The sequence below is a fragment of the Cryptomeria japonica genome, chromosome 5 (assembly GCF_030272615.1).
Source record: "Cryptomeria japonica chromosome 5, Sugi_1.0, whole genome shotgun sequence".
NCBI lineage: Eukaryota > Viridiplantae > Streptophyta > Pinopsida > Cupressales > Cupressaceae > Cryptomeria > Cryptomeria japonica.
Genome location: NC_081409.1, coordinates 290,142,148 through 290,149,606, shown reverse-complemented (window position 1 = coordinate 290,149,606; position 7,459 = coordinate 290,142,148).

Below are 7,459 nucleotides of genomic sequence, written 5' to 3'. Positions count from 1 at the left end.
CCAACTTTAGGAGAATGCTCTCTTTTTTACTATTCTCCAAGAGTGGAGGGAACCATGACCCATGAGAACATCATCAGAGATCTGATGGCCAAGAACAAATGCTTTTTAATGTTCATGAATTAACTTGCTAAAAAGGGGCTTGATTGTTGGTGTAGGAGCATCTAGTTTTACCTAGTTTTATTGATGCATTTTCTAAATTTTGGAGTGAGTGATCATGTTTGGGATCAATAAATGAATAATGGACTATTGATAGGTCCACAGTGTGTTTTGGAGTTATTTGAAGTGTGTTTGTCAACAAGGTTTGTTCGTTTTCTCAGTTTTGGCCAATGTGCCCTTGTAAGCCACAAATGGCATTATTTTGCAAAATAGTGTAAAACTCTTTGTAAGGCCTCATAAATCATTTGGTCATGTTATTTTTATATTAGGGAACCATCCTAGGGGGTTTAGAGTGAATAGAAATGAATAAGTTGCAAAAATGCAAAACGGAGCAAAAGTTATCATTGTTGCTTAACAACTTTTTGCAACTTTTCAAAATTGATCAAATCGGTGGTTAGGAAACTGATGGGGGCTTGGTTGTGAGAAAGGAGGCATATAAAATGCTTTTGCAATGATTGTAAATAGGTTGTAAGTCCCATGATCAAAATTTGAATAATATTTGAAGGCAATTGCCAGGTTTTTGCATAAGATTTTGTCATTTTGGTAATAGCAGTATGTACCAGATGATCTGATCTTGGTACTATCCTTTCATGGTGGTTTAGTATATGTTGTTGTGCTTCTCAGGAAGTGATTTTATTCTTTCTTAGTGCAGAGTTGCACCTTGTTTTGATTAAGTAAAAACAAGTTTTTGAAAGGAACCCAAACCTTTTACATATCAGGAAAAAGAGAGAGCATTATAGCTTAAAAGAACCATGCCTGATCACCCCATCAACATAAACTGATCCCACCCGAACCAAAAAGGGATCTCAAAACACATAACATAAAGATCCACAAAAAGACAGAAAAAGGACAACACAAGGACAAAGACAAAGAATGAGACCGAGACAGCTAGATATTTTTCATAATCTCTTCAGCGTGAACCACCATCTACTTCATGTTGTTCGCAGAGGTCTTCAAATAATCCAGCTCTCGTCCCTTGATGTCGCCTTGATTCCTGGTGTTGGCTCTAGTCCTCTTCTCATGACCCTTTTTATTTAACTGGTCCTTGTCGCCCTCTTTATCTTTGATGTTATCAAATCTGTTAATTAGAATGTTCATATTGTCCACAAAGGCTTTGAGAATTTGGAAGTTCTGTTCGGCTATCTTCTTCATAGTAAGTTCCATCATGTCGACTCTATTGCCCAGATTATTCATAGCAATTTCCAGCCTTTTTGCATCTGGGTGAATTCACAAAGTTGGTTCCCACTTTTGCCAATGAAGGAATTTGGCGAAAGTGGGAACTTCAATTTTCTCGGTGTTCGAGCGAAATGGCAATGTTCGCTCAGACTACCCCTGGGAGTCCGAGTGAACCCAACTGTGGACTTGGGTTCGCTCGAACCACAAGTAACTTTTAGGTTCGAGCAAACCCACTTTAATATTAATATTTTAATGGGTTCGAGCGAACCCCCCATTCACTCAAACCCTTTTCGGTTAGGGTTTTTTTTTAAATTTATAAATAGCGAAAATGACAGTTAAAAGGTCATTATCAAATTTGTCTTTTTCTGTCTAGTGGGAGTTGGATCGAACCAATCATCAGCATCAGGTCACCGAGCTTTGTCTGCAGTAGTTAGCATCTTTCCTATTTTAGTTTTCGACCTTTATTATATCAGGTGCACAAAATAACCCTTTGTTTGGTTTAATAATGTCTTTTTTTATTAAATTTGTAAATAATTTGTTTGTTAATTCATTTTTTTAATTAAATAATTGTATATAGTTATTGTTTTTCAACATTTTAGAAAAATGTTTGATAATTTATTGTTTTTCATTATTTTAGAAAAATGTTTGATAATTTAATGTTTTGACTGAAATGTGTCAATTTGTTTTTAAAATTACATAATTGTATAGATGTATATTTTTTTCAACATTTTAAAAAATTGTTATGAAAAACATAGAAAACTAAGGTAGTAAGTCAGAACTTAGAAAAACATTAGCAAAAAAGGAAAATTAGAAAAATGTTGCAAATGTAAATATAATAAATTAAACGTTAGAAAAATTAATAAATTTTAATTTAAATAAACATTAGAAAATTTAGATAACAAATTTAAACAAATTAGACAAAATAAATTTCCTCTATAATGTGACCCATTTTCACATCCTATTACACGCACAACATGACCCCTTAAGACCACATATGCCCTGATGACACTATACGTTCCCTTAGGAGGTCATAGAGGATCACATATAACATACTAGTGTACATGTATGACATTCCCTTTAGGATCACATCTAGTGTCCTAAGGGGTCATACATGGTCCTAAAGGGTCACACATGTGTTATAACACATGCGTGACCCCTTAGAACCGCATATGACCCCTTATAAAATTGTAGTGTGAACGACATACCCTTAGTCCATCAAATAGTGTCTTAACACATGCGTGACCCATTACAACCGCATATGACCCTTTATAAAATCCTAGTGTGAACAACATACCCCTTAGTCCATCACATAGTGTCTTAAGGGGTCGTATGTGGTCCTAAGGGGTCACGCATGCATTAAAACATGCGTGACCCCTTAGTAGGTCACATAGGACCCCTTATAACATCCTACTATACATATGACATTCCCCTTAGGATCACATAGTGTCCTAAGGGGTCATATGTGGTCCTGAGGGGTCATGCATGTGTTATAACATATGCATGACCCCTTAGAACCGCATATGACCCCTTATAAAATCCTAGTGTGAATGACATACCCCTTAGTCCATCACATAGTATCTTAACGGGTCGTATGTTGTCCTAAGGGGTCATGCATGCATTAACACATGTGTGACCCCTTAGTAGGTCACATATGACCCCTTATAACATCCTACTGTACATATGACATTCCCCTTAGGATCATATAGTGTCCTAAGGGGTCATATGTGGTTAGAACCACATATGACCCCTTATAAAATCCTACTGTGAATGACATACCCCTTAGTCCATCACATAGTGTCTTAAGGGGTCGTATGTGGTCCTAAGGGGTCACGCATGTATTGACACATGCATGACCCCTTAGTAGGTCGCATATGACCCCTTATAACATCCTACTGTACATATGACATTCCCCTTAGGATCATATAGTGTCTTAAGGGGTCATATGTGGTTAGAACCACATATGACCCCTTATAAAATCCTAGTGTGAATGACATACCCCTTAGTTCATCACATAGTGTCTTAAGGGGTCGTATGTGGTCCTGAGGGGTCACACATGCATTGACACATGTGTGACCCCTTAGTAGGTCACATATGACCCTTTATAACATCCTACTATACATATGACATTTCCTATGTGTCCTAAGGGGTCATATGTGGTCCTAAGGGCTCACGCATGCACTAACACATGCGTGACCCCTTAGTAGGTCACATATGACCCCTTATAACATCCTACTATACACATATGACATTCCCCTTAGGATAATATAGTGTCCTAACATATGACGTGTTAGATCTCTCTATTCTTGAATTTTTTATGTATGTCAAAGATTTAAATATGTACATGTGTTAGATCTCTCTATCTCTCTGAAATATATGTTCTCTCTCTCTCTCTCACTGAAATATTTGAAATTTTTACATGTATTTTTTGAAAATGAAAATGATCTCTCTCTCTCTCATGAAGATTTATATGTATATAATCTCTCTCTCTCTCTCTCTCTCTCTCTCTCTCTCATGAAAATGATCTCTCTCTCTCTCTGCTTACATATTTATTTTAACTTTATGACATGTACCTAGATAGATGGCATCCTCGGATATACCTTCGTAGGCTCCTGATCAAGATCCACCTTCGCAGGCTCTTGATCAGGATCCACCTGCACAGGCTCCACATCAGGAGCCACCACAGCAGGATCCTCCACAGCAAGATCCCCCCTTGTCCAACATTGCTACTATTTTTCATTACAGTGATCATGAGTTGCATAGGTTGAGGGCCATACTAGATGACCCTCATACTGATGGCCTGTACAAGAGTACGTGCATGTCCATTTTTGACAGTTTGCGGACATTGAGGGACCACTTAGTATCTCATACCTCATTCTCACCTGAGGTTATAGAGGATATATATAGATAGTTGAGGAGTGAGGTGAGGGGTCCTCATTCTTTTGCTGATGTGGTGGGGGTGGTCTCGAAGGAGACCATCAAGGAGAGATGCTTCCCACAATATCAGGAGAAGAGTAAGGTGAGGGGATATCAGGTTACCAGATGTATCGACCCACAGGTTGCATCACTAATTTACCCACGATTCTTAGCTGCCCATGGTCGTTATCCTAATAACAACCAGATTCCATTATACTTTGCACAACAGGTATTTGCTGAGGTTCATTGTCAGATGAAACCAAACTACCTTGATATTCCAGGATATTATGGATAGGGGAGGGGCAGGATTGCTGATAGAGATGCATATCGTAGGTGTGATAGAGCTCCGCCTAGACACAGGGACCTTGTTGGCCAAAGATTTCCTGCAGTAGTCCCAGCCATGGCACCCATAGCGGATCACATTGTGATTGCTTCTCAGAGAGAAGCAATTGATAGGATTGGATAGATTGCATCAGCAACAGCCACCATATCTTTTGACAGGGTGGGCAGATATATGATGAGTCGACCACGTTCGCGATCATCCACAGATCATGCATCTTCTAGTCATGGGGGGGCTTCAGATTTAGATGATTGGTATATTTTTGCTGGCATCCCCTCCCCAGATGAGGTAGCAGCTATAGTCAGAGGTAGTAGACATGTACAGATGTCACAATATTTAGCCGAGGACCTACTACATGCTTATAGTTTTATTTCATCTCGACTTGGGATACCATTGGCTGATGTTAGAGAGGATCAGGGATGGTTAGGCTACAATGGCATCGACGCATACCCCAAGGCAGTCACAACATTCTCATCACTCTACACATGCTCCAAGCACTGACCCACCTATAGATCACTCTGTTGCTGCAAAGGAGGAGCTACAAGCTGATCAACTCCATATCACAGATGAGGGCCGGTTGGATTCATTTGAGGAGGAGATACAAGCTAATCAGGTCCATATCACAGATGAGGGTTTGGACTCATTTGAGGATCAACAGAGATATTTGAGCCATATTGGATTTATGGACATGCTACTATAGTCAGACACTTCATCCACGATGCCCACTCATCTAGTTAGCCCCTTGCACTCCTCAGTGATACGTACAGCTAGAGAGAGATATGCAGGCACGAGTGATGTTGTTGATATGATCACGGGACAGGATCAGACTATACAGCCTACTCCAGGTGATACATAGGTATGTACATGTACATGTGCATTTAAATTTTTAGAAGATATGTATACATGTTGCAAATTTGTAGGATAAATCTATATATATAGATCATGTTTAATAAATAATCTAGAGTTCTAAGTTTTAATTTGTATATCATTTAAATTGATTGTGGATTAATCCTTAAATTGACAATTAGCTCATGTCACTCCTTCCTTGAGCTCTGAGCATGTGCATAGGAGAGATTCTTTAGATGATGTTAGTGTACAGGTTAGTTATGGTTTTGGGTACATATATGTACATGTATGTATGTACATGCATGTTACAATTTATATTTAAATTTTTATTTAACTCTACTTGGATTTGATGTACATGCACGTCTAGAGAGATAGATATATTATATTTAATATTTAAATAAATTCTACTTTTGCAGGACTCCCCCTCAGATGGTCGCTCAGTTTGTAGCCGACATGATCCCTGTTGATTTGCTCCAGACTTTATAGCTCATTTACATTTATCTTTTTATATACTTTCATATTATATATATTCATGCATGTACATGGAGTTTAGACTCTAGATTATACTTTATACCTGGTTTGTGTTTGACTCTAGATTATACTTTATACTTTATACATGGAGTTTAGACTCTAGATTATACTTTATAAGTTTTATACATGTTTGATTATATTAGATTTATACATGTTTGATTACATTATATTTATACATGATTTTTGATTAGATTAGATTTAAATACATGTTTGATTAGATTGTATATTTCATGCATGTACAACGAAGTTTAGACTCTAGATTATACTTTATATCTAGTTTGTGTTTGATCAGATTATACATGTTTGATTATATTAGATTTATACATGTTTGATTAGATTAGATTTAAATACATGTTTGATTTTCAAACAAAAGAGTATGTATGAAATGAACAAACTAAACTTAATAGGTCATGTATTGAATAGTTCACATGGTATGTATATTACATAGGTATGTATATTGTAGGTATGTGAGCTTCTAGGTATGTATATTGTAGTTAAATAGTTCACAACATGTACATGTCCTAATTCCATATTAAATATCAATTTTACAAATGTACATATTACATTCTAATTTAAATATGCATTTTTTAATTAAATACAAATACAATTACATACAATTAAACATGCACATTTAAATACATCCTAATTTGATATAATGTATAAATAAACTTAAAAAATATTTATCCTTTAGTTTCAAAACAAGTTACTTGAGATCTAGAATTTATCTTGAGTACATTAAAATTCAATTCATGTGGGTTGAACCACGTGTACTTTGGATTACTAAATGTATATATAGTTCATACCATATCAAGTGGTTCACAACGCTCTTCAATAACACTTAATATTTTGTCATTATCTTCACTATCTAGTCTCCACTTTTGAGACCGCCCTCGACGTGGAACTGTTTGAAGAATTAGGCCAACAACAATGACCAAGTGACTATACTGATATACCTTGTTGTCAATTTGGTATTTAGTGAAATGAATCCCATGTTGAACAATTTTAACTTGTTTGAAATATGTCCCTTGCACTACAACCGATCCTACATGTACATGTATATAAGAAACGTGAGAAATTAAAAAATTTCACATAAGCGATTTGTACATGTACATATTCAAATCAAAACTCAAACCTGTGGGAAATGACATTGCATCACTCATCTCAGATTTTGATAACTTCTTTCTCTCTTTTGTGCAACGCAATAAATAATAACTAACACCTTCTATATTTCCATCTTCTGCTATGACTGCAAAAATATCTCCTGCAATTTGACACAAGTTAAATAAATTCTAAGTTATATGTCATTTTTAAGGAAATGTTTACATGTGTACATCATGTATGTACCTTTTCTAATCAATCCTGAAATATGATCATAGTCACCAGAAATCAAAGGAATTTCTTCAAAGTTTTCATCCTCATTTGACTCCTCGTATGTGTCAGAAACATCTAGCGGCACCATTTTCCATTCACTAACATATCCAAGCTCTTGGTTCTTGC